Source organism: Hyla sarda, unplaced genomic scaffold, assembly GCF_029499605.1.
Source record: "Hyla sarda isolate aHylSar1 unplaced genomic scaffold, aHylSar1.hap1 scaffold_492, whole genome shotgun sequence".
In the NCBI taxonomy this organism is placed as follows: Eukaryota; Metazoa; Chordata; class Amphibia; order Anura; family Hylidae; genus Hyla; species Hyla sarda.
Genome location: NW_026610503.1, coordinates 148,865 through 176,781, shown reverse-complemented (window position 1 = coordinate 176,781; position 27,917 = coordinate 148,865). Strand labels below are relative to the sequence as shown.

At 47.0% G+C, this 27,917-nt stretch overlaps 7 non-coding genes and 2 pseudogenes across 7 annotated transcripts; all 9 read right to left on the bottom strand.

Annotated features, from left to right (window-relative positions):
- Positions 1-1,843: 1,843 nt before the first annotated feature.
- Positions 1,844-2,034, bottom strand: LOC130337117 (U2 spliceosomal RNA). The gene has a single exon (XR_008878072.1). It is a non-coding gene; the product is annotated as a U2 spliceosomal RNA (small nuclear RNA).
- Positions 2,035-4,102: 2,068 nt separating this feature from the next.
- Positions 4,103-4,293, bottom strand: LOC130337210 (U2 spliceosomal RNA). The gene has a single exon (XR_008878149.1). It is a non-coding gene; the product is annotated as a U2 spliceosomal RNA (small nuclear RNA).
- Positions 4,294-6,385: 2,092 nt separating this feature from the next.
- On the bottom strand, positions 6,386-6,576 carry LOC130337209 (U2 spliceosomal RNA). The gene has a single exon (XR_008878148.1). It is a non-coding gene; the product is annotated as a U2 spliceosomal RNA (small nuclear RNA).
- Positions 6,577-8,680: 2,104 nt separating this feature from the next.
- LOC130337208 (U2 spliceosomal RNA) lies at positions 8,681-8,871 on the bottom strand. The gene has a single exon (XR_008878147.1). It is a non-coding gene; the product is annotated as a U2 spliceosomal RNA (small nuclear RNA).
- Positions 8,872-16,981: 8,110 nt separating this feature from the next.
- On the bottom strand, positions 16,982-17,154 carry LOC130337149 (U2 spliceosomal RNA; annotated as a pseudogene).
- Positions 17,155-19,776: 2,622 nt separating this feature from the next.
- On the bottom strand, positions 19,777-19,908 carry LOC130337156 (U2 spliceosomal RNA; annotated as a pseudogene).
- A 2,095-nt stretch (positions 19,909-22,003) lies between these two features.
- LOC130337207 (U2 spliceosomal RNA) lies at positions 22,004-22,194 on the bottom strand. Its single transcript, XR_008878146.1, has one exon. It is a non-coding gene; the product is annotated as a U2 spliceosomal RNA (small nuclear RNA).
- Positions 22,195-24,280: 2,086 nt separating this feature from the next.
- Positions 24,281-24,471, bottom strand: LOC130337206 (U2 spliceosomal RNA). The gene has a single exon (XR_008878145.1). It is a non-coding gene; the product is annotated as a U2 spliceosomal RNA (small nuclear RNA).
- A 2,101-nt stretch (positions 24,472-26,572) lies between these two features.
- On the bottom strand, positions 26,573-26,763 carry LOC130337204 (U2 spliceosomal RNA). Its single transcript, XR_008878143.1, has one exon. It is a non-coding gene; the product is annotated as a U2 spliceosomal RNA (small nuclear RNA).
- Between the last annotated feature and the right edge of the window lie 1,154 nt (positions 26,764-27,917).

Sequence of the window (27,917 nt, the reverse complement as noted above, 5' to 3'; positions counted from 1 at the left end):
CTTCTTACTCCTCCTACTTGCATGTGACACTGGGCTTAGGATCTGCATAGGAAACACACACACAAGCACACACCTACCTTTGTTGCCTGCAGATGCCTCCTTGGCTGTCCCCAAACGGTATCAAACCAACACCCACGGGAAGCTGTAAGCATAGAGGACATGCCTGCACCCCATTGGACTTACCTGTGTGGGTTAAACCCGGGTTATTTGACAACCTATGGCGGTGATGGTTCTGCTCAGGCAGAGCAGTGCTGATGCTCCTCATAAAGCTGTCGCTGCTGTGAAGGTTCTAGGTGACATCACAAATCCCTATGGTTACATACACAACAAAGCTGGGTTGTTGTTGTTTACACTCTGCAAGGCCTGTGGAAGTGAGTGACATCATAGCACTGTAGTTCTGAGGGTTCTAGATGGATGCAACAATCTCCTGTTGCTTCTATGAAGGCCATAATAGACGACATCACCAAACAGCTCCATAGTCACATACACAGCAAAGGAGAGATGTTGTTTACACCTAGTGATGTCAGTGGTATTGAGTGACATCACAGCACAGTGCTAAGGCTCCTGGGCCTGGACACAGCAGCGGCTGCAATATCTCAACGGAGAATACGTTTATATATATGTGTGTGTGTGCGCGTATATATATATATATATATATATATATATATATATTTCTCCGCCGAAATCACTTTTAAACCCATTTCCACCTTTTTTTCCCTTCTCTTCCTCTTACTTTTTTTTCACGTTTTTTTTACGTTTTTCTCCTTTTTGCCTCTTTTCTGGGCGTATTATTCTTCTTTTTCTTCTTTTTTTTCGTCTAATGCATACCCCATCAGTGCAGCAATGCTTATTCAATACCGCCAGCAGATGGAGACACTGGGGGATAATTTTCTAAGGATTTATACTGATTTTTCCTGTCTGAATTTGTCGCACAGAAAGTTGCAGGCCAAATATGTGTGACATTTCTGCGACTTTAGCTTCTAGAGCATTTTTACAACATTATACATAGGTGCTGAATACATAAAAAGCGACTGTTCAGCGACAGACAAGTCGCATCGGCTGAAAGTAGGCCAGAATGTCAGTCCATGTTGGAGCAGGTTTAGATACAGTCTAAAGTATAGATCTCAAAGTCTGTGCACAGAATTTAGCAAGGGCCTCGCACCTTCTGATGCATCAGGTAGGTGCACAATAGCATAGCCTAACCCTCTGTACTTTGGTCTATATTGATGCGGGACATAGACAGCCAGCTGATGACCAATCCATTAGTGCAATGGATGGCTGGAAGCATTTGTCTTTGCCTTTGCAATACCACAGAAGCAATGCATGGTCAATGTACAGCAATGACACACCTGTGTGAACAGCCAGGAGACCCCCCCCCCCCCCCCCATGTTATGTTACATAGTTACATAGTTAGTACGGTCGAAAAAAGACATATGTCCATCAAGTTCAACCAGGGAATTAAGGGGTAGGGGTGTGGCGCGATATTGGGGAAGGGATGAGATTTTATATTTCTTCATAAGCATTAATCTTATTTTGTCAATTAGGAACATTCAGCACCCACCCGCTATCAAGGCAGCTGCCTATCATGTCATGCCCTACCTGCACAGGTGTGCTGGCTACTCAAATGATCCAATTAAGGAGGCCATTTAGTCAGCAGCAGCAGAAGTCCTGTGCCTGGACGCTCCAACAGCGGCCAGACACAAGCAGAAGCAGCAGAAGCAGCAGCAGCACCACCTTTTGTTTTTTGGCTGCAGCAGCAGCAAGGCCCACAGGGCTGGCTAGCTGGCTAGCCAGCAAGCAGGTAGCAATGAAAGTAGGAATCTTTCTTTTTAACCCTGTAAGGGGGTGGTGCACTGTACCCGAAGATACTGCCATATCGGGTCAATGCATAGGGCGACGGAAGCAAGCTTCGAAATCGGCCCCCGTTCTCAAAAATCCATTTAATATATGGTCCCCAGATAGGGGACGTATCAGATATTAAACTGATAAGAACAGATACTACACTTGATCTTAGCCAAAAGGCCGAGAAGCGATAACCGTGAAAGGGGCGGGCCCAACAAGGTGCCCTTCATGGGCACTATCACTGCTTGCTGTCAGGGAGGCTGCCAGACAATTTTCCATGCACACTCTGGGCTGGGGGGCAGTCAACCACCAGTACACACAGCAGAACCTAAACCCATACCATTATTGCTAAGCAGCAAGACAGGGGCCCATTGCACTCCCACGGGGCCTTTTTAAATGCAATCCATAACCCGGATTTGCCAGGAACCCTTCTTACTCCTCCTACTTGCATGTGACACTGGGCTTAGGATCTGCATAGGAAACACACACACAAGCACACACCTACCTTTGTTGCCTGCAGATGCCTCCTTGGCTGTCCCCAAACGGTATCAAACCAACACCCACGGGAAGCTGTAAGCATAGAGGACATGCCTGCACCCCATTGGACTTACCTGTGTGGGTTAAACCCGGGTTATTTGACAACCTATGGCGGTGATGGTTCTGCTCAGGCAGAGCAGTGCTGATGCTCCTCATAAAGCTGTCGCTGCTGTGAAGGTTCTAGGTGACATCACAAATCCCTATGGTTACATACACAACAAAGCTGGGTTGTTGTTGTTTACACTCTGCAAGGCCTGTGGAAGTGAGTGACATCATAGCACTGTAGTTCTGAGGGTTCTAGATGGATGCAACAATCTCCTGTTGCTTCTATGAAGGCCATAATAGACGACATCACCAAACAGCTCCATAGTCACATACACAGCAAAGGAGAGATGTTGTTTACACCTAGTGATGTCAGTGGTATTGAGTGACATCACAGCACAGTGCTAAGGCTCCTGGGCCTGGACACAGCAGCGGCTGCAATATCTCAACGGAGAATACGTTTATATATATGTGTGTGTGTGCGCGTATATATATATATATATATATTTCTCCGCCGAAATCACTTTTAAACCCATTTCCACCTTTTTTTCCCTTCTCTTCCTCTTACTTTTTTTTCACGTTTTTTTACGTTTTTCTCCTTTTCGCCTCTTTTCTGGGCGTATTATTCTTCTTTTTCTTCTTTTTTTTCGTCTAATGCATACCCCATCAGTGCAGCAATGCTTATTCAATACCGCCAGCAGATGGAGACACTGGGGGATAATTTTCTAAGGATTTATACTGATTTTTCCTGTCTGAATTTGTCGCACAGAAAGTTGCAGGCCAAATATGTGTGACATTTCTGCGACTTTAGCTTCTAGAGCATTTTTACAACATTATACATAGGTGCTGAATACATAAAAAGCGACTGTTCAGCGACAGACAAGTCGCATCGGCTGAAAGTAGGCCAGAATGTCAGTCCATGTTGGAGCAGGTTTAGATACAGTCTAAAGTATAGATCTCAAAGTCTGTGCACAGAATTTAGCAAGGGCCTCGCACCTTCTGATGCATCAGGTAGGTGCACAATAGCATAGCCTAACCCTCTGTACTTTGGTCTATATTGATGCGGGACATAGACAGCCAGCTGATGACCAATCCATTAGTGCAATGGATGGCTGGAAGCATTTGTCTTTGCCTTTGCAATACCACAGAAGCAATGCATGGTCAATGTACAGCAATGACACACCTGTGTGAACAGCCAGGAGACCCCCCCCCCCCCCCATGTTATGTTACATAGTTACATAGTTAGTACGGTCGAAAAAAGACATATGTCCATCAAGTTCAACCAGGGAATTAAGGGGTAGGGGTGTGGCGCGATATTGGGGAAGGGATGAGATTTTATATTTCTTCATAAGCATTAATCTTATTTTGTCAATTAGGAACATTCAGCACCCACCCGCTATCAAGGCAGCTGCCTATCATGTCATGCCCTACCTGCACAGGTGTGCTGGCTACTCAAATGATCCAATTAAGGAGGCCATTTAGTCAGCAGCAGCAGAAGTCCTGTGCCTGGACGCTCCAACAGCGGCCAGACACAAGCAGAAGCAGAAGCAGCAGAAGCAGCAGCAGCACCACCTTTTGTTTTTTGGCTGCAGCAGCAGCAAGGCCCACAGGGCTGGCTAGCTGGCTAGCCAGCAAGCAGGTAGCAATGAAAGTAGGAATCTTTCTTTTTAACCCTGTAAGGGGGTGGTGCACTGTACCCGAAGATACTGCCATATCGGGTCAATGCATAGGGCGACGGAAGCAAGCTTCGAAATCGGCCCCCGTTCTCAAAAATCCATTTAATATATGGTCCCCAGATAGGGGACGTATCAGATATTAAACTGATAAGAACAGATACTACACTTGATCTTAGCCAAAAGGCCGAGAAGCGATAACCGTGAAAGGGGCGGGCCCAACAAGGTGCCCTTCATGGGCACTATCACTGCTTGCTGTCAGGGAGGCTGCCAGACAATTTTCCATGCACACTCTGGGCTGGGGGGCAGTCAACCACCAGTACACACAGCAGAACCTAAACCCATACCATTATTGCTAAGCAGCAAGACAGGGGCCCATTGCACTCCCACGGGGCCTTTTTAAATGCAATCCATAACCCGGATTTGCCAGGAACCCTTCTTACTCCTCCTACTTGCATGTGACACTGGGCTTAGGATCTGCATAGGAAACACACACACAAGCACACACCTACCTTTGTTGCCTGCAGATGCCTCCTTGGCTGTCCCCAAACGGTATCAAACCAACACCCACGGGAAGCTGTAAGCATAGAGGACATGCCTGCACCCCATTGGACTTACCTGTGTGGGTTAAACCCGGGTTATTTGACAACCTATGGCGGTGATGGTTCTGCTCAGGCAGAGCAGTGCTGATGCTCCTCATAAAGCTGTCGCTGCTGTGAAGGTTCTAGGTGACATCACAAATCCCTATGGTTACATACACAACAAAGCTGGGTTGTTGTTGTTTACACTCTGCAAGGCCTGTGGAAGTGAGTGACATCATAGCACTGTAGTTCTGAGGGTTCTAGATGGATGCAACAATCTCCTGTTGCTTCTATGAAGGCCATAATAGACGACATCACCAAACAGCTCCATAGTCACATACACAGCAAAGGAGAGATGTTGTTTACACCTAGTGATGTCAGTGGTATTGAGTGACATCACAGCACAGTGCTAAGGCTCCTGGGCCTGGACACAGCAGCGGCTGCAATATCTCAACGGAGAATACGTTTATATATATGTGTGTGTGTGCGCGTATATATATATATATATATATATATATATATATATATATATATATATTTCTCCGCCGAAATCACTTTTAAACCCATTTCCACCTTTTTTTCCCTTCTCTTCCTCTTACTTTTTTTTCAAATTTTTTTACGTTTTTCTCCTTTTCGCCTCTTTTCTGGGCGTATTATTCTTCTTTTTCTTCTTTTTTTTCGTCTAATGCATACCCCATCAGTGCAGCAATGCTTATTCAATACCGCCAGCAGATGGAGACACTGGGGGATAATTTTCTAAGGATTTATACTGATTTTTCCTGTCTGAATTTGTCGCACAGAAAGTTGCAGGCCAAATATGTGTGACATTTCTGCGACTTTAGCTTCTAGAGCATTTTTACAACATTATACATAGGTGCTGAATACATAAAAAGCGACTGTTCAGCGACAGACAAGTCGCATCGGCTGAAAGTAGGCCAGAATGTCAGTCCATGTTGGAGCAGGTTTAGATACAGTCTAAAGTATAGATCTCAAAGTCTGTGCACAGAATTTAGCAAGGGCCTCGCACCTTCTGATATCAGGTAGGTGCACAATAGCATAGCCTAACCCTCTGTACTTTGGTCTATATTGATGCGGGACATAGACAGCCAGCTGATGACCAATCCATTAGTGCAATGGATGGCTGGAAGCATTTGTCTTTGCCTTTGCAATACCACAGAAGCAATGCATGGTCAATGTACAGCAATGACACACCTGTGTGAACAGCCAGGAGACCCCCCCCCCCCCCCATGTTATGTTACATAGTTACATAGTTAGTACGGTCGAAAAAAGACATATGTCCATCAAGTTCAACCAGGGAATTAAGGGGTAGGGGTGTGGCGCGATATTGGGGAAGGGATGAGATTTTATATTTCTTCATAAGCATTAATCTTATTTTGTCAATTAGGAACATTCAGCACCCACCCGCTATCAAGGCAGCTGCCTATCATGTCATGCCCTACCTGCACAGGTGTGCTGGCTACTCAAATGATCCAATTAAGGAGGCCATTTAGTCAGCAGCAGCAGAAGTCCTGTGCCTGGACGCTCCAACAGCGGCCAGACACAAGCAGAAGCAGAAGCAGCAGAAGCAGCAGCAGCACCACCTTTTGTTTTTTGGCTGCAGCAGCAGCAAGGCCCACAGGGCTGGCTAGCTGGCTAGCCAGCAAGCAGGTAGCAATGAAAGTAGGAATCTTTCTTTTTAACCCTGTAAGGGGGTGGTGCACTGTACCCGAAGATACTGCCATATCGGGTCAATGCATAGGGCGACGGAAGCAAGCTTCGAAATCGGCCCCCGTTCTCAAAAATCCATTTAATATATGGTCCCCAGATAGGGGACGTATCAGATATTAAACTGATAAGAACAGATACTACACTTGATCTTAGCCAAAAGGCCGAGAAGCGATAACCGTGAAAGGGGCGGGCCCAACAAGGTGCCCTTCATGGGCACTATCACTGCTTGCTGTCAGGGAGGCTGCCAGACAATTTTCCATGCACACTCTGGGCTGGGGGGCAGTCAACCACCAGTACACACAGCAGAACCTAAACCCATACCATTATTGCTAAGCAGCAAGACAGGGGCCCATTGCACTCCCACGGGGCCTTTTTAAATGCAATCCATAACCCGGATTTGCCAGGAACCCTTCTTACTCCTCCTACTTGCATGTGACACTGGGCTTAGGATCTGCATAGGAAACACACACACAAGCACACACCTACCTTTGTTGCCTGCAGATGCCTCCTTGGCTGTCCCCAAACGGTATCAAACCAACACCCACGGGAAGCTGTAAGCATAGAGGACATGCCTGCACCCCATTGGACTTACCTGTGTGGGTTAAACCCGGGTTATTTGACAACCTATGGCGGTGATGGTTCTGCTCAGGCAGAGCAGTGCTGATGCTCCTCATAAAGCTGTCGCTGCTGTGAAGGTTCTAGGTGACATCACAAATCCCTATGGTTACATACACAACAAAGCTGGGTTGTTGTTGTTTACACTCTGCAAGGCCTGTGGAAGTGAGTGACATCATAGCACTGTAGTTCTGAGGGTTCTAGATGGATGCAACAATCTCCTGTTGCTTCTATGAAGGCCATAATAGACGACATCACCAAACAGCTCCATAGTCACATACACAGCAAAGGAGAGATGTTGTTTACACCTAGTGATGTCAGTGGTATTGAGTGACATCACAGCACAGTGCTAAGGCTCCTGGGCCTGGACACAGCAGCGGCTGCAATATCTCAACGGAGAATACGTTTATATATATGTGTGTGTGTGCGCGTATATATATATATATATATATATATATATATATATATATATATATATATATATATATATTTCTCCGCCGAAATCACTTTTAAAGCCATTTCCACCTTTTTTTCCCTTCTCTTCCTCTTACTTTTTTTTCACGTTTTTTTACGTTTTTCTCCTTTTCGCCTCTTTTCTGGGCGTATTATTCTTCTTTTTCTTCTTTTTTTTCGTCTAATGCATACCCCATCAGTGCAGCAATGCTTATTCAATACCGCCAGCAGATGGAGACACTGGGGGATAATTTTCTAAGGATTTATACTGATTTTTCCTGTCTGAATTTGTCGCACAGAAAGTTGCAGGCCAAATATGTGTGACATTTCTGCGACTTTAACTTCTAGAGCATTTTTACAACATTATACATAGGTGCTGAATACATAAAAAGCGACTGTTCAGCGACAGACAAGTCGCATCGGCTGAAAGTAGGCCAGAATGTCAGTCCATGTTGGAGCAGGTTTAGATACAGTCTAAAGTATAGATCTCAAAGTCTGTGCACAGAATTTAGCAAGGGCCTCGCACCTTCTGATGCATCAGGTAGGTGCACAATAGCATAGCCTAACCCTCTGTACTTTGGTCTATATTGATGCGGGACATAGACAGCCAGCTGATGACCAATCCATTAGTGCAATGGATGGCTGGAAGCATTTGTCTTTGCCTTTGCAATACCACAGAAGCAATGCATGGTCAATGTACAGCAATGACACACCTGTGTGAACAGCCAGGAGACCCCCCCCCCCCCATGTTATGTTACATAGTTACATAGTTAGTACGGTCGAAAAAAGACATATGTCCATCAAGTTCAACCAGGGAATTAAGGGGTAGGGGTGTGGCGCGATATTGGGGAAGGGATGAGATTTTATATTTCTTCATAAGCATTAATCTTATTTTGTCAATTAGGAACATTCAGCACCCACCCGCTATCAAGGCAGCTGCCTATCATGTCATGCCCTACCTGCACAGGTGTGCTGGCTACTCAAATGATCCAATTAAGGAGGCCATTTAGTCAGCAGCAGCAGAAGTCCTGTGCCTGGACGCTCCAACAGCGGCCAGACACAAGCAGAAGCAGAAGCAGCAGAAGCAGCAGCAGCACCACCTTTTGTTTTTTGGCTGCAGCAGCAGCAAGGCCCACAGGGCTGGCTAGCTGGCTAGCCAGCAAGCAGGTAGCAATGAAAGTAGGAATCTTTCTTTTTAACCCTGTAAGGGGGTGGTGCACTGTACCCGAAGATACTGCCATATCGGGTCAATGCATAGGGCGACGGAAGCAAGCTTCGAAATCGGCCCCCGTTCTCAAAAATCCATTTAATATATGGTCCCCAGATAGGGGACGTATCAGATATTAAACTGATAAGAACAGATACTACACTTGATCTTAGCCAAAAGGCCGAGAAGCGATAACCGTGAAAGGGGCGGGCCCAACAAGGTGCCCTTCATGGGCACTATCACTGCTTGCTGTCAGGGAGGCTGCCAAACAATTTTCCATGCACACTCTGGGCTGGGGGGCAGTCAACCACCAGTACACACAGCAGAACCTAAACCCATACCATTATTGCTAAGCAGCAAGACAGGGGCCCATTGCACTCCCACGGGGCCTTTTTAAATGCAATCCATAACCCGGATTTGCCAGGAACCCTTCTTACTCCTCCTACTTGCATGTGACACTGGGCTTAGGATCTGCATAGGAAACACACACACAAGCACACACCTACCTTTGTTGCCTGCAGATGCCTCCTTGGCTGTCCCCAAACGGTATCAAACCAACACCCACGGGAAGCTGTAAGCATAGAGGACATGCCTGCACCCCATTGGACTTACCTGTGTGGGTTAAACCCGGGTTATTTGACAACCTATGGCGGTGATGGTTCTGCTCAGGCAGAGCAGTGCTGATGCTCCTCATAAAGCTGTCGCTGCTGTGAAGGTTCTAGGTGACATCACAAATCCCTATGGTTACATACACAACAAAGCTGGGTTGTTGTTGTTTACACTCTGCAAGGCCTGTGGAAGTGAGTGACATCATAGCACTGTAGTTCTGAGGGTTCTAGATGGATGCAACAATCTCCTGTTGCTTCTATGAAGGCCATAATAGACGACATCACCAAACAGCTCCATAGTCACATACACAGCAAAGGAGAGATGTTGTTTACACCTAGTGATGTCAGTGGTATTGAGTGACATCACAGCACAGTGCTAAGGCTCCTGGGCCTGGACACAGCAGCGGCTGCAATATCTCAACGGAGAATACGTTTATATATATGTGTGTGTGTGCGCGTATATATATATATATATATATATATATATATATATATATATTTCTCCGCCGAAATCACTTTTAAACCCATTTCCACCTTTTTTTCCCTTCTCTTCCTCTTACTTTTTTTTCACGTTTTTTTACGTTTTTCTCCTTTTCGCCTCTTTTCTGGGCGTATTATTCTTCTTTTTCTTCTTTTTTTTCGTCTAATGCATACCCCATCAGTGCAGCAATGCTTATTCAATACCGCCAGCAGATGGAGACACTGGGGGATAATTTTCTAAGGATTTATACTGATTTTTCCTGTCTGAATTTGTCGCACAGAAAGTTGCAGGCCAAATATGTGTGACATTTCTGCGACTTTAGCTTCTACGTTTCAAAAGGTTTTTATTGGATTTTGTACAAAAAAGATAAGGAGCATTGTATGACATAATGCAATACCTTAAATACATGAAGTATAAAATACACAGCTTAAAACTGATTAAAGAAAAGCCAATGGCCTAAAAGTCAGGAAGGCTGCATTCCACCACTACCTCCCGCTTCGGTGTCAGCAGAAATTCGGTTTGACACCTCCGCCCAATCACGGAGGGAGTGGCTGCTCCTCAAAGCATCTGATCATGTAAGCCAATAAAGGAAACACAACAAACTAGTAACAATAAAGGTGGTGCTCAAATATATCAGACATGTAGTGGAAAAGCTTGTCTTTAAACCCTTTGTAATATATATGTGGCTTGATTCTGTGGCTACATGCGAATACCATTCTGGTCTTCCCATACTCTAAGTACTATTTAGCACTGTATCATCATTGAGTGTCCCCGAATAACCCCCTACTCCATCTATTGAAATCTCCCGGACACTCAGCGCCCATCCATCTACCGGTCAGAGTCCTCCACCACCCCGATAAGGGGAGGAGGAGGAGGGGCAGAGATGAAGAAACCAATTATCCTACTGATAGAGTCGTGATGGTTTACTCTGGTCCTCCCCTAGATGTAAAGGCCGTCCACGCATCCCATGTCACCCTATGGGCAGGAAAATTACCCTGTCCTGTCGCCCAGACCTCCTCCAGTGTGCAGACATGCTTAATCATAGTCACAAGTTCTTCCACCCTGGGGGGGGCTGTGTTTCTCCAGTTACGAGTAATTAGGATCTTTGCCAGAACCAGAATTTTACAGAAAAGGACTCTCACGAAGGGAGGGAAGTCTTGCATGTCAATTAGTAATAAGGCTGTCTGAGGGGTAAGTTGAACAGGTTCCCCTAGTACATCGCTCAACAAATTCCCTACCTCTTCCCAGTATTGGGCAAGTTTCGGGCACGTCCATAACACATGCAGTAGAGTGCCTCTCTGAGAACAATCCCTCCAACACCTATCTGAGCTCAAAGGGTACATAACATGGAGTCTAGCAGGGGTGTAGTACCACCTAAGGTGTGTTTTGACTATAGCTTCTAAATGGGAGACAGCTTTTAAAGACTTTTGAACCAGTTTAAACGCCCCAATCCACTTCTCAACAGGCAGGTCTAGATTCAACTCCAAATCCCACGCCCTCATATACTGTGTCTTCTCCAGTGGGCCATTAGAGGACAGATCCTCATACAAGGGTTTGAGCCCTTTAAGTTGTTTGGAGAAATATTCCACTAAACTATTGCTCATTGGTGGAACAGTGCGGCCTGCTTCACCTAAAAAGCTTTTAATACGTAGATATGGGAATATTAGTTGAGTAGGGAGGCCAAATTTAGCCTGTAGATCAGAATACTGCAGCAACTGGTCATTCTCGTATAGGTCTGACACTCGAAGAATACCCCTGTCCACCCATTTCCCCACATCGAGGTCCTCCACCACCAAAGAAAGTATTGAGAATGGGGCCAATGTATTCCCAGTAAATGACGTGTCGGACATATTCTGTTGTGCGTAAGCGTAACATTGTTGGGCTGCAGATGTAAACAAAGATGTCCTGGGCGAGATGGGAACTCGCCAGGCGTGTAAAAATATCATACTGCGAGGGTCATGTATAGACGCCAAGAAGCACTCAATTTGTACCCAGTGAACATCAGTTCTCCTTTCCCAACTAGGTCTCAGCAGGGAGATTATCGTAGCTGTATGGTATCTGCGTATGTCAGGTATCCCCAAACCTCCCATCTTCCTGTGTGTAGTCGCCACGCAATACGGAGTCCGTGGCTTTTTATTGGCCCATACGAAAGACGATATTAGAGTGCGCACCGTGGTGAAAAAGGATAGAGGAGGTTTGATGGGTAAAGTGCGGAATAGATACAGCAGCTTAGGGAGAACTGACATTTTAAAAGCCGCTATTCTGCCTAGCCATGAGATTTCAGCTTTGCCAATTGATTGTAAGTCACTCTCCAGGACTTTGAAATACGGGACATAGTTGGTTAAGTATAGGGAGCGTGCATGGGAGGTTAGGGAAATCCCTAAATATTTGATGTGATGTTGTTGCCAGTCCAGTGGATAACGGAGCTTTAAATCCTTTAATAACTGAGGGGGTAAATTTAAAGGGAGGACTTGGGATTTTAGTTCATTCAGCTTATAATAAGAAGTAAGACCAAATTTATGTAATAGTGACAGTGCGGCCGGAAGGGACACCTCAGGGTTGGACAGGGACAAGATGATATCGTCTGCATATAATGAGACTGTATGGTCTACATGTCCCACCTTGATGCCAGTTATGGTATCTGCCTCCCTCATCGCCTGTGCCAACGGTTCTAAGGAGATTATAAAAAGTAAGGGGGACAATGGGCACCCCTGTCGGGTCCCGTTGGACAGGCGAAAAGGGTCAGACAGGGTCCCATTAGTAAAGACCTGGGCAGAAGGGTGTGAATAAAGTGCTCTAATGGCCTTAACTATAACGCCCTGAAACCCTAGTTTACCCAGGACTGCGAACGCGTATTCCCAGTGAAGGCGATCGAACGCCTTCTCGGCGTCTAATGCTACCATGACAGCCGGCAAGTTATAGTGATTAGCATATTGTATTAGATTAAGTACCCTCCGGGAATTATCAGACGACTGGCGTCCTACAACAAACCCTGTTTGGTCCTGATTGATTAGACTAGGTAATATAACAGCCAAACGTTTTGCTATTAATTTGGCATATATTTTGGCATCACAGTTTAGCAAAGATATGGGCCTGAAGTTTTGGGGGATGTCCGGCTCCTTCCCAGCTTTTGGAAGAGTCACAATAAGAGCCCTCTGGTTTTCTTCTGGAAAGGACCCGGACGTAATCGCTAATCTAAAAAAGGACAGCATAGGAGCGCGCAAAATAGGGGCAAATGTCTTAAAGTATTCGTTGATAAGCCCATCTGGTCCAGGTGACTTACCAGATGGGAGGGAACGTATCACATTATCAAGTTCCATCAAACTGACGGGCTCATTTAGACTATTAATTTGGGTGGGCGTAAGCTTTGGCAGGTTAACAGATGTTAAAAACGCATTAATGGTCTCGTTAGAAGGCTGAGGAGTGGATCCGTCCGAGGCCAAATTATACAAAGACGCATAGAATTTTTGAAACCTATTCGCTATTGCTTTAGGGTCTACCAACTTCCCTTGTTTGTCGCTATCCCACAGGAATGGAATAGTGGATTTGAGTTGTTTAGTTTTAATGCGTGACGCTAATAGTTTCCCAGCCCTGTCAGAACAGGCATAAAAGGTCGCTTTCATTTTCCTGGCTTTCCTTTCATAGTCTACAAATAATCGCTCTCTAAGAGTGCGCCTCAGATCCTTAAGGCTGCTTGCCAGCAAATCTGAAGGGGACGTTTTATTAAGGACCTCACATCTATGTATGTCATCTAACAAGTTATTAATTTCTACCTTTCGGGTCTTCTTAAGTTGGGCACCTAGTTTGATGAAAGTCCCTCGTATAAATGCCTTGTGGGCATTCCACACTGAGAACATGTTAGTCTGCGAGTTTTCATGAACCCGGAAGTACTCCTCCAGGTCCCTGCCTATTACTTTAGAGAAAGCCGGATGGTTTATTATATATTGATTGGCCCTCCACAAGTATGTTAGCGGGAGCCTATCACTCTCTTTCAGGGTCAGAGCAATAGCAGCATGGTCAGACCACTTAATTAAATCTATGGACGATGACATAGCGTCAAGCAACACACTTCTGTCCACCAGAAACATGTCGAGTCTAGCATAACTGTTATGGGCCGCTGAGTGGAAGGTAAAATCTTTTTCCGAGGAATGGTGCGCCCTCCACACATCATGCAGGTCTGAGGATAGTAATATGTCTTTTATATTAGAGGGCCTAAGGTGTGACCCCCCAGTACAGTCCCATTCCCTGTCTACCACTGCATTCATATCTCCGCAGAGAATAACTCTACCTTGGCGAAGTCTGTCTATTCTAGATAGCACTTTGCGAAGAAACCTCTCCTGACCCCTATTAGGGGCATACACTGAGGCCAAAGTGTAGAGAACATTATTGAAATAACCTATTACTATAACATATCTACCTTGTGAGTCCGTTACTACCTCTTTAAGCTGAAATGCAATAGTATGTTTAATAGCAATCATCACCCCTCTAGTTTTACTGTTAGCATGTGCCTGAAATATGTGTGGGTAAAACCTATTGCACAATCTATGCGCATCTTTCCTGATTAAATGCGTCTCCTGCACACACAATACATCACTCTTTAACTGCTTGGCTTCATTCCACAAATAATTCCTCTTTTGTGGGCTATTAAGCCCATTAACATTAATGGATGAAAAACAAATCACCATAATAGATACCCATTAACGCTAGAGACGAAGAGCATAAGGAATACCATACAGAAAGCCACATTTCAAAGTCCATGCTGGAGTGAAGCAGTCCACCTAGAACAGAACAAAAAATAACAAAAAACCACGGCAGGTAAGTGCCATCAAAAAAGGAAAAAAAGGAAAAAACTGGGAAAACCTGTTTAGAAAAACAGATAATACCGTCTTGGACAGGGAGCATAGTTCACTTGAGCCAGAACGGCCCTATGACCAAAGGCCAGCACTGCGACTAAACAAAAGGCCCTCAGGTTGCAACTCCAACTCTTTTCCATTCCTCAGCAATCCTAGAAGGAGGTTTCTTGGTGGTGAGCGGATCTCTCGGCTGCGGTAAATTCCACCGCTGTAGAAGGATGGCGCCTTCCTCCACGTTGCGCACCACGTGCATGTTGTTATCCCTCTGTATCAGGAGGCGAACTGGGAACCCCCAACGATACATAATCTTATGATCCCGGAGCACTGCAGTAATGGGCGCTAAGGTGCGCCGTTGCTGAAGGGTTGCTGCAGACAAATCAGTGAACAATAAAATCTTGTTAAAGTCTCCAGATAACTCCAAAGGCTTCCTCGTAGCCGCCATAAGCTCTTCTTTAATATGAAAGTAGTGGATCCGGGCCAATACATCTCTTGGTACGTCCTCAGCGAGGTGTTTGGGTCTCGGGACCCTATGCGCTCTGTCAATCACCATATCAATCTCAGTGCTATGAGGAAGGACCAGTTTGATAAAGTCCTGCAAGAACTTTTTCAATGCTGAGGGTGGTATACTTTCAGGTACACCCCGGAATTTAATATTGTTCCGGCGGGACCTGTCTTCCAGGTCCGCCATCTTCGCTCTCATTAGCTGTATCTCGTCCTCCACCTCATAGTGTGCATCCAGCAGCTCATTATGCGAGGACACCAACTCTCCCATTTTATTCTCGATATGATTAACCCTGGATTGCACCTCCACCAGGTCTTTTTTCACTGGAGACAGCATGGTTGCAACGTCCATATGTATAGACTGGTGGAGGGCCATAAGCATATTTTTTAGAGTCACTTCAGTAACTGGGGCATTGGAGGAGGGATGACTCGCCAGACAGTCAGCAATGAAAGTATCAGTCCCACTCACCTCCACCCCTTGCTGATCGTCCTCTGAATGCAGACGCTGTCTCTGCTTTGCTGGGCTGCCCGAGAGTGGTGAGGCGGGCGCAGAGGCCGGCAGCCCCGTACCGTTCAGTCCACGACCGCGTCCTCCGGAGCTGAGAGGTGAGCCTCCCCCTTCCCGAACATCAGGTAGTGGGCTCGGGGGTGCAGACGCGCTCCTCCGGTTGTCGTCTCGGGAGGAGGATAGCGCTTCTTTGTGTCTCCGGGAGCCCGCTGAGTCCACACTAGCAGGAGAGCGCGGGGCCGCGCCATCTTGGAAATCCCCCGGGTCGGCCGCGAGGTAAAAATCCGTTAGTTTGCGGAGTCTGGGGTTCGCCTTTCCTCTCCTTCTTGTTCTAGATGCCATTGTGCGAAGGAGTAGGTGGGTTTAGCGCAGTTATCTTCCTTAGAACGGGCAGTGAGTCGCTTTAGTTGCTTGCAGTGCTCGGAGCTCTCTGATCAAGCGGCCATCTCCGGCAAGCGCCAAGCCACGCCCCCTGCGACTTTAGCTTCTAGAGCATTTTTACAACATTATACATAGGTGCTGAATACATAAAAAGCGACTGTTCAGCGACAGACAAGTCGCATCGGCTGAAAGTAGGCCAGAATGTCAGTCCATGTTGGAGCAGGTTTAGATACAGTCTAAAGCATAGATCTCAAAGTCTGTGCACAGAATTTAGCAAGGGCCTCGCACCTTCTGATGCATCAGGTAGGTGCACAATAGCATAGCCTAACCCTCTGTACTTTGGTCTATATTGATGCGGGACATAGACAGCCAGCTGATGACCAATCCATTAGTGCAATGGATGGCTGGAAGCATTTGTCTTTGCCTTTGCAATACCACAGAAGCAATGCATGGTCAATGTACAGCAATGACACACCTGTGTGAACAGCCAGGAGACCCCCCCCCCCCCATGTTATGTTACATAGTTACATAGTTAGTACGGTCGAAAAAAGACATATGTCCATCAAGTTCAACCAGGGAATTAAGGGGTAGGGGTGTGGCGCGATATTGGGGAAGGGATGAGATTTTATATTTCTTCATAAGCATTAATCTTATTTTGTCAATTAGGAACATTCAGCACCCACCCGCTATCAAGGCAGCTGCCTATCATGTCATGCCCTACCTGCACAGGTGTGCTGGCTACTCAAATGATCCAATTAAGGAGGCCATTTAGTCAGCAGCAGCAGAAGTCCTGTGCCTGGACGCTCCAACAGCGGCCAGACACAAGCAGAAGCAGAAGCAGCAGAAGCAGCAGCAGCACCACCTTTTGTTTTTTGGCTGCAGCAGCAGCAAGGCCCACAGGGCTGGCTAGCTGGCTAGCCAGCAAGCAGGTAGCAATGAAAGTAGGAATCTTTCTTTTTAACCCTGTAAGGGGGTGGTGCACTGTACCCGAAGATACTGCCATATCGGGTCAATGCATAGGGCGACGGAAGCAAGCTTCGAAATCGGCCCCCGTTCTCAAAAATCCATTTAATATATGGTCCCCAGATAGGGGACGTATCAGATATTAAACTGATAAGAACAGATTTTTGATTGAAAGAGCTTTATTTTCCGTTCAGTCATTACAAGTCGTACAATAAATTACAGTCACACAAAGCATGATAGTACAATACACAGCAAAGGTTCCCTAAGCTATACATCGCACACCATGCTACTCTAACATTCAGCTCAATCCTGCAATATAAAGGCACAAGAGATCAAACAAAAACCAAATAATACAATCTGTGATCGGGGTAGGGGTGTGGGGCGACTATGTGGGGGTAGGGAGGGGGCGGATCACAGGGCCAAACTGTTGGGCTGTATCTTCAGGGAGACATGGGAGAAGGAGAGGGGTCTTCACTCCTCTTCTTCCTCATCAACGGCCGAGCTGTCCAAGATGGAATAGTCTCTAAGCAGGTTCTTGATGAACCTGCGGCAGTCCCGGACGGACATGTTTTCCCTGTTGATCACGAGGCGGTTCCTGGCAAGCCACACTGCGTCCTTAAAACAGTTCATAAGGCGCCAGGCCTCCTGGATGGCCTCCACGTCGTGGGTCCCAGGGAACAGGCCGTAAAGCACCGAATGGTACGATAGGCAGCTCCTGGGCACTGAGTCTCTGAGTTCCTGTTCTAGGGCGTCCAACAGACCCTGTGCAAAGGGGCACTGCCGAAACACGTGGAAAGATGTTTCCTCCACGTAGGGGCAACGGGGGCAGTACCGGGTCTTGCACAGGTTGCGGGCATGCATGAATGACCTGAGAGAGAGACCTCCCATGACGGCCATCCACGACAAGTCCTTGTGTCCATTGGTAAGCCGCTTTGAGGCCACATTGTTCCAAACTGTCTCTGCAGTGGCTGCGGGGAGTCCCGGAACCAGCTCGGTCGAGTCCTTAGCTCGGATGAGCTTGTGGATTGTCTTCGGCTTCCATAGGTCGGGTTTCAGTCCTTCCAGCTGGTGCTCCCTCACAAACCGGACAACATCCCCATAGAACCAGGGAGTGTTCCAGTTGTAAGGGATGGAGCTGTCCCACTTGTCCCAGCCCAGCTGTCTCCAGAGGGGCATGAGAAGCAAGCGAGACATGGACCTGCCCGCTGAGCCAGTCTTTTCAACAAGAGTCCGCTGCACCGTGACACATGCAAAGGAGGCCCTCAGCAGAGCGGGGATGTCGGGTATTCCCTTCCCACCCTTGCGGGGTTCCTTGTACATCACGGTCCTCTTGACTCTGTCCATTTTGCCCCAGACGAAGCCAAACACTGTCCGGGTGATGGCCTTGCAAACGGTGGTATGGGGAGGCCAGGCCTGTGCGGTATATTGGAGCACAGGCAAAACTTCACTCCGCAGGACAAGTGCCTTGCCTTCCATCGTGAGCTTTCTGGAGCTCCACAGTCCGATCTTTGAGTTTATCCTTCCTAGTCGGTCTTGCCAAGACTTAAGGGCCGCTCCTTCCTTCCCGAACCAGACTCCAAGAATTTGAATGAAGTCCGGCTTAATAGTAAAGGGGAAGGGGGCGGAAGAAGCCAGGTGCCACTCCCCGAAGAGCGTGGCCTCCGACTTCCCGCAGTTGACTTTTGCCCCCGAAGCTCTGCCGAAGTCCTCGCAGGTCTGGACGAGTGCAGTCACCGAACGCTGGTCAGCGCAGAAGACGGTCACGTCGTCCATGTAGAGCGAGCACTTGACCTCGTGGCGATCTGGTCCTGGTGCGGTGATCCCTCTGATCTCTCCATTCTGCCGGATAGTCTCAGCGAAGAGCTCTATAACACAAACAAAAAGGAGAGGTGAAAGAGGGCAGCCTTGTCTAACCCCTGAAAGAATAGGAAAGGGGTCAGTCTTCCAGCCGTTCACCAACACCGTGCTGTAAATGTCAAAATACATAACGTTAACAAAAGAGCAAAACATCTTCCCCAGACCCAGCCTGCGCAAAACCCTGTCCATGAATGCGTGGGAGACACGGTCGAACGCCTTCTCCTGATCTAAGCTGACCAGGGCGGCGCGGCCCCCGCAGTCCTGGATGTAATGGACCGTGTCTCTCACAAGGGCAAGGCTGTCGGCAATCCTGCGGCCAGGAATGCTGCAGGTCTGGTCCGGATGGACGATCTGCCCCATGACAGGTTTCAGCCTGTTGGCCAGCACCTTGGCGAGGATCTTGTAGTCCACGTTCAGGAGAGAGATGGGACGCCAGTTTTTCAGGTCACATCTCTCCCCCTTCCGCTTATACAAGATCGTGATCATCCCTTCCCTCAACGACGGAGGCATTCTGCCCCCCACCACCATCTCCTCGTACACCTCCAACAGGTCCGGACAGATCAGGTCACCCAGCGCTACGTAGAGCTCGGCCGGGAGACCGTCACTGCCCGGGGTCCTGCCGAGCTTAAAGGATTTAGCGGCAGAGAGCAGCTCCCCCACCGTCAAGGGATCGTCCATAGCCGCCGCACCTGCGGGATCAACAACGTTATTGACACCTGACAGGAACCTCTCGGCGGCTTCGGGGTCGGATGACTTGGGGGCGTAGAGGTTGCTGTAGAAGTCGTGGACGACCCCCATCACTTCCTCCTTGCCGCTCCTCATGTGTCCGGTCTCATCTCGTAGCTCAGTCAGGGGCGTGTGGCCGGCATGGAGCTTCCTGAAAAAGAAAGAGTTACATTTCTCACCCTTCTCCAGGTTCTCCACCTTGGAACGAAAGACGATTCGCTTGGATTCCTCCTCAAAGTGCCTTTTCAAGCTCTTTTTGGTCTCCTCCAGCTCCTCCCTGACGTCCCAGCCACACTGGAGCAGGTAAGAACAGATACTACACTTGATCTTAGCCAAAAGGCCGAGAAGCGATAACCGTGAAAGGGGCGGGCCCAACAAGGTGCCCTTCATGGGCACTATCACTGCTTGCTGTCAGGGAGGCTGCCAGACAATTTTCCATGCACACTCTGGGCTGGGGGGCAGTCAACCACCAGTACACACAGCAGAACCTAAACCCATACCATTATTGCTAAGCAGCAAGACAGGGGCCCATTGCACTCCCACGGGGCCTTTTTAAATGCAATCCATAACCCGGATTTGCCAGGAACCCTTCTTACTCCTCCTACTTGCATGTGACACTGGGCTTAGGATCTGCATAGGAAACACACACACAAGCACACACCTACCTTTGTTGCCTGCAGATGCCTCCTTGGCTGTCCCCAAACGGTATCAAACCAACACCCACGGGAAGCTGTAAGCATAGAGGACATGCCTGCACCCCATTGGACTTACCTGTGTGGGTTAAACCCGGGTTATTTGACAACCTATGGCGGTGATGGTTCTGCTCAGGCAGAGCAGTGCTGATGCTCCTCATAAAGCTGTCGCTGCTGTGAAGGTTCTAGGTGACATCACAAATCCCTATGGTTACATACACAACAAAGCTGGGTTGTTGTTGTTTACACTCTGCAAGGCCTGTGGAAGTGAGTGACATCATAGCACTGTAGTTCTGAGGGTTCTAGATGGATGCAACAATCTCCTGTTGCTTCTATGAAGGCCATAATAGACGACATCACCAAACAGCTCCATAGTCACATACACAGCAAAGGAGAGATGTTGTTTACACCTAGTGATGTCAGTGGTATTGAGTGACATCACAGCACAGTGCTAAGGCTCCTGGGCCTGGACACAGCAGCGGCTGCAATATCTCAACGGAGAATACGTTTATATATATGTGTGTGTGTGCGCGTATATATATATATATATATATATATATATATATATATCTATATATATTTCTCCGCCGAAATCACTTTTAAACCCATTTCCACCTTTTTTTCCCTTCTCTTCCTCTTACTTTTTTTTCACGTTTTTTTACGTTTTTCTCCTTTTCGCCTCTTTTCTGGGCGTATTATTCTTCTTTTTCTTCTTTTTTTTCGTCTAATGCATACCCCATCAGTGCAGCAATGCTTATTCAATACCGCCAGCAGATGGAGACACTGGGGGATAATTTTCTAAGGATTTATACTGATTTTTCCTGTCTGAATTTGTCGCACAGAAAGTTGCAGGCCAAATATGTGTGACATTTCTGCGACTTTAGCTTCTAGAGCATTTTTACAACATTATACATAGGTGCTGAATACATAAAAAGCGACTGTTCAGCGACAGACAAGTCGCATCGGCTGAAAGTAGGCCAGAATGTCAGTCCATGTTGGAGCAGGTTTAGATACAGTCTAAAGTATAGATCTCAAAGTCTGTGCACAGAATTTAGCAAGGGCCTCGCACCTTCTGATGCATCAGGTAGGTGCACAATAGCATAGCCTAACCCTCTGTACTTTGGTCTATATTGATGCGGGACATAGACAACCAGCTGATGACCAATCCATTAGTGCAATGGATGGCTGGAAGCATTTGTCTTTGCCTTTGCAATACCACAGAAGCAATGCATGGTCAATGTACAGCAATGACACACCTGTGTGAACAGCCAGGAGACCCCCCCCCCCCCCCATGTTATGTTACATAGTTACATAGTTAGTACGGTCGAAAAAAGACATATGTCCATCAAGTTCAACCAGGGAATTAAGGGGTAGGGGTGTGGCGCGATATTGGGGAAGGGATGAGATTTTATATTTCTTCATAAGCATTAATCTTATTTTGTCAATTAGGAACATTCAGCACCCACCCGCTATCAAGGCAGCTGCCTATCATGTCATGCCCTACCTGCACAGGTGTGCTGGCTACTCAAATGATCCAATTAAGGAGGCCATTTAGTCAGCAGCAGCAGAAGTCCTGTGCCTGGACGCTCCAACAGCGGCCAGACACAAGCAGAAGCAGAAGCAGCAGAAGCAGCAGCAGCACCACCTTTTGTTTTTTGGCTGCAGCAGCAGCAAGGCCCACAGGGCTGGCTAGCTGGCTAGCCAGCAAGCAGGTAGCAATGAAAGTAGGAATCTTTCTTTTTAACCCTGTAAGGGGGGTGGTGCACTGTACCCGAAGATACTGCCATATCGGGTCAATGCATAGGGCGACGGAAGCAAGCTTCGAAATCGGCCCCCGTTCTCAAAAATCCATTTAATATATGGTCCCCAGATAGGGGACGTATCAGATATTAAACTGATAAGAACAGATACTACACTTGATCTTAGCCAAAAGGCCGAGAAGCGATAACCGTGAAAGGGGCGGGCCCAACAAGGTGCCCTTCATGGGCACTATCACTGCTTGCTGTCAGGGAGGCTGCCAGACAATTTTCCATGCACACTCTGGGCTGGGGGGCAGTCAACCACCAGTACACACAGCAGAACCTAAACCCATACCATTATTGCTAAGCAGCAAGACAGGGGCCCATTGCACTCCCACGGGGCCTTTTTAAATGCAATCCATAACCCGGATTTGCCAGGAACCCTTCTTACTCCTCCTACTTGCATGTGACACTGGGCTTAGGATCTGCATAGGAAACACACACACAAGCACACACCTACCTTTGTTGCCTGCAGATGCCTCCTTGGCTGTCCCCAAAACGGTATCAAACCAACACCCACGGGAAGCTGTAAGCATAGAGGACATGCCTGCACCCCATTGGACTTACCTGTGTGGGTTAAACCCGGGTTATTTGACAACCTATGGCGGTGATGGTTCTGCTCAGGCAGAGCAGTGCTGATGCTCCTCATAAAGCTGTCGCTGCTGTGAAGGTTCTAGGTGACATCACAAACTCCTATGGTTACATACACAACAAAGCTGGGTTGTTTTGTTGTTTACACTCTGCAAGGCCTGTGGAAGTGAGTGACATCATAGCACTGTAGTTCTGAGGGTTCTAGATGGATGCAACAATCTCCTGTTGCTTCTATGAAGGCCATAATAGACGACATCACCAAACAGCTCCATAGTCACATACACAGCAAAGGAGAGATGTTGTTTACACCTAGTGATGTCAGTGGTATTGAGTGACATCACAGCACAGTGCTAAGGCTCCTGGGCCTGGACACAGCAGCGGCTGCAATATCTCAACGGAGAATACGTTTATATATATGTGTGTGTGTGCGCGTATATATATATATATATATATATATATATATATATATATATATTTCTCCGCCGAAATCACTTTTAAACCCATTTCCACCTTTTTTTCCCTTCTCTTCCTCTTACTTTTTTTTCACGTTTTTTTACGTTTTTCTCCTTTTCGCCTCTTTTCTGGGCGTATTATTCTTCTTTTTCTTCTTTTTTTTCGTCTAATGCATACCCCATCAGTGCAGCAATGCTTATTCAATACCGCTAGCAGATGGAGACACTGGGGGATAATTTTCTAAGGATTTATACTGATTTTTCCTGTCTGAATTTGTCGCACAGAAAGTTGCAGGCCAAATATGTGTGACATTTCTGCGACTTTAGCTTCTAGAGCATTTTTACAACATTATACATAGGTGCTGAATACATAAAAAGCGACTGTTCAGCGACAGACAAGTCGCATCGGCTGAAAGTAGGCCAGAATGTCAGTCCATGTTGGAGCAGGTTTAGATACAGTCTAAAGTATAGATCTCAAAGTCTGTGCACAGAATTTAGCAAGGGCCTTGCACCTTCTGATGCATCAGGTAGGTGCACAATAGCATAGCCTAACCCTCTGTACTTTGGTCTATATTGATGCGGGACATAGACAGCCAGCTGATGACCAATCCATTAGTGCAATGGATGGCTGGAAGCATTTGTCTTTGCCTTTGCAATACCACAGAAGCAATGCATGGTCAATGTACAGCAATGACACACCTGTGTGAACAGCCAGGAGACCCCCCCCCCCCCCCCATGTTATGTTACATAGTTACATAGTTAGTACGGTCGAAAAAAGACATATGTCCATCAAGTTCAACCAGGGAATTAAGGGGTAGGGGTGTGGCGCGATATTGGGGAAGGGATGAGATTTTATATTTCTTCATAAGCATTAATCTTATTTTGTCAATTAGGAACATTCAGCACCCACCCGCTATCAAGGCAGCTGCCTATCATGTCATGCCCTACCTGCACAGGTGTGCTGGCTACTCAAATGATCCAATTAAGGAGGCCATTTAGTCAGCAGCAGCAGAAGTCCTGTGCCTGGACGCTCCAACAGCGGCCAGACACAAGCAGAAGCAGAAGCAGCAGAAGCAGCAGCAGCACCACCTTTTGTTTTTTGGCTGCAGCAGCAGCAAGGCCCACAGGGCTGGCTAGCTAGCAAGCAGGTAGCAATGAAAGTAGGAATCTTTCTTTTTAACCCTGTAAGGGGGTGGTGCACTGTACCCGAAGATACTGCCATATCGGGTCAATGCATAGGGCGACGGAAGCAAGCTTCGAAATCGGCCCCCGTTCTCAAAAATCCATTTAATATATGGTCCCCAGATAGGGGACGTATCAGATATTAAACTGATAAGAACAGATACTACACTTGATCTTAGCCAAAAGGCCGAGAAGCGATAACCGTGAAAGGGGCGGGCCCAACAAGGTGCCCTTCATGGGCACTATCACTGCTTGCTGTCAGGGAGGCTGCCAGACAATTTTCCATGCACACTCTGGGCTGGGGGGCAGTCAACCACCAGTACACACAGCAGAACCTAAACCCATACCATTATTGCTAAGCAGCAAGACAGGGGCCCATTGCACTCCCACGGGGCCTTTTTAAATGCAATCCATAACCCGGATTTGCCAGGAACCCTTTTTACTCCTCCTACTTGCATGTGACACTGGGCTTAGGATCTGCATAGGAAACACACACACAAGCACACACCTACCTTTGTTGCCTGCAGATGCCTCCTTGGCTGTCCCCAAACGGTATCAAACCAACACCCACGGGAAGCTGTAAGCATAGAGGACATGCCTGCACCCCATTGGACTTACCTGTGTGGGTTAAACCCGGGTTATTTGACAACCTATGGCGGTGATGGTTCTGCTCAGGCAGAGCAGTGCTGATGCTCCTCATAAAGCTGTCGCTGCTGTGAAGGTTCTAGGTGACATCACAAATCCCTATGGTTACATACACAACAAAGCTGGGTTGTTGTTGTTTACACTCTGCAAGGCCTGTGGAAGTGAGTGACATCATAGCACTGTAGTTCTGAGGGTTCTAGATGGATGCAACAATCTCCTGTTGCTTCTATGAAGGCCATAATAGACGACATCACCAAACAGCTCCATAGTCACATACACAGCAAAGGAGAGATGTTGTTTACACCTAGTGATGTCAGTGGTATTGAGTGACATCACAGCACAGTGCTAAGGCTCCTGGGCCTGGACACAGCAGCGGCTGCAATATCTCAACGGAGAATACGTTTATATATATGTGTGTGTGTGCGCGTATATATATATATATATATATATATATATATATATATATATATATATATATTTCTCCGCCGAAATCACTTTTAAACCCATTTCCACCTTTTTTTCCCTTCTCTTCCTCTTACTTTTTTTTCACGTTTTTTTACGTTTTTCTCCTTTTCGCCTCTTTTCTGGGCGTATTATTCTTCTTTTTCTTCTTTTTTTTCGTCTAATGCATACCCCATCAGTGCAGCAATGCTTATTCAATACCGCCAGCAGATGGAGACACTGGGGGATAATTTTCTAAGGATTTATACTGATTTTTCCTGTCTGAATTTGTCGCACAGAAAGTTGCAGGCCAAATATGTGTGACATTTCTGCGACTTTAGCTTCTAGAGCATTTTTACAACATTATACATAGGTGCTGAATACATAAAAAGCGACTGTTCAGCGACAGACAAGTCGCATCGGCTGAAAGTAGGCCAGAATGTCAGTCCATGTTGGAGCAGGTTTAGATACAGTCTAAAGTATAGATCTCAAAATCTGTGCACAGAATTTAGCAAGGGCCTCGCACCTTCTGATGCATCAGGTAGGTGCACAATAGCATAGCCTAACCCTCTGTACTTTGGTCTATATTGATGCGGGACATAGACAGCCAGCTGATGACCAATCCATTAGTGCAATGGATGGCTGGAAGCATTTGTCTTTGCCTTTGCAATACCACAGAAGCAATGCATGGTCAATGTACAGCAATGACACACCTGTGTGAACAGCCAGGAGACCCCCCCCACCCCCCATGTTATGTTACATAGTTACATAGTTAGTACGGTCGAAAAAAGACATATGTCCATCAAGTTCAACCAGGGAATTAAGGGGTAGGGGTGTGGCGCGATATTGGGGAAGGGATGAGATTTTATATTTCTTCATAAGCATTAATCTTATTTTGTCAATTAGGAACATTCAGCACCCACCCGCTATCAAGGCAGCTGCCTATCATGTCATGCCCTACCTGCACAGGTGTGCTGGCTACTCAAATGATCCAATTAAGGAGGCCATTTAGTCAGCAGCAGCAGCAGAAGTCCTGTGCCTGGACGCTCCAACAGCGGCCAGACACAAGCAGAAGCAGAAGCAGCAGAAGCAGCAGCAGCACCACCTTTTGTTTTTTGGCTGCAGCAGCAGCAAGGCCCACAGGGCTGGCTAGCTGGCTAGCCAGCAAGCAGGTAGCAATGAAAGTAGGAATCTTTCTTTTTAACCCTGTAAGGGGGTGGTGCACTGTACCCGAAGATACTGCCATATCGGGTCAATGCATAGGGCGACGGAAGCAAGCTTCGAAATCGGCCCCCGTTCTCAAAAATCCATTTAATATATGGTCCCCAGATAGGGGACGTATCAGATATTAAACTGATAAGAACAGATACTACACTTGATCTTAGCCAAAAGGCCGAGAAGCGATAACCGTGAAAGGGGCGTGCCCAACAAGGTGCCCTTCATGGGCACTATCACTGCTTGCTGTCAGGGAGGCTGCCAGACAATTTTCCATGCACACTCTGGGCTGGGGGGCAGTCAACCACCAGTACACACAGCAGAACCTAAACCCATACCATTATTGCTAAGCAGCAAGACAGGGGCCCATTGCACTCCCACGGGGCCTTTTTAAATGCAATCCATAACCCGGATTTGCCAGGAACCCTTCTTACTCCTCCTACTTGCATGTGACACTGGGCTTAGGATCTGCATAGGAAACACACACACAAGCACACACCTACCTTTGTTGCCTGCAGATGCCTCCTTGGCTGTCCCCAAACGGTATCAAACCAACACCCACGGGAAGCTGTAAGCATAGAGGACATGCCTGCACCCCATTGGACTTACCTGTGTGGGTTAAACCCGGGTTATTTGACAACCTATGGCGGTGATGGTTCTGCTCAGGCAGAGCAGTGCTGATGCTCCTCATAAAGCTGTCGCTGCTGTGAAGGTTCTAGGTGACATCACAAATCCCTATGGTTACATACACAACAAAGCTGGGTTGTTGTTGTTTACACTCTGCAAGGCCTGTGGAAGTGAGTGACATCATAGCACTGTAGTTCTGAGGGTTCTAGATGGATGCAACAATCTCCTGTTGCTTCTATGAAGGCCATAATAGACGACATCACCAAACAGCTCCATAGTCACATACACAGCAAAGGAGAGATGTTGTTTACACCTAGTGATGTCAGTGGTATTGAGTGACATCACAGCACAGTGCTAAGGCTCCTGGGCCTGGACACAGCAGCGGCTGCAATATCTCAACGGAGAATACGTTTATATATATGTGTGTGTGTGCGCGTATATATATATATATATATATATATATATATATATATATTTCTCCGCCGAAATCACTTTTAAACCCATTTCCACCTTTTTTTCCCTTCTCTTCCTCTTACTTTTTTTTCACGTTTTTTTACGTTTTTCTCCTTTTCGCCTCTTTTCTGGGCGTATTATTCTTCTTTTTCTTCTTTTTTTTCGTCTAATGCATACCCCATCAGTGCAGCAATGCTTATTCAATACCGCCAGCAGATGGAGACACTGGGGGATAATTTTCTAAGGATTTATACTGATTTTTCC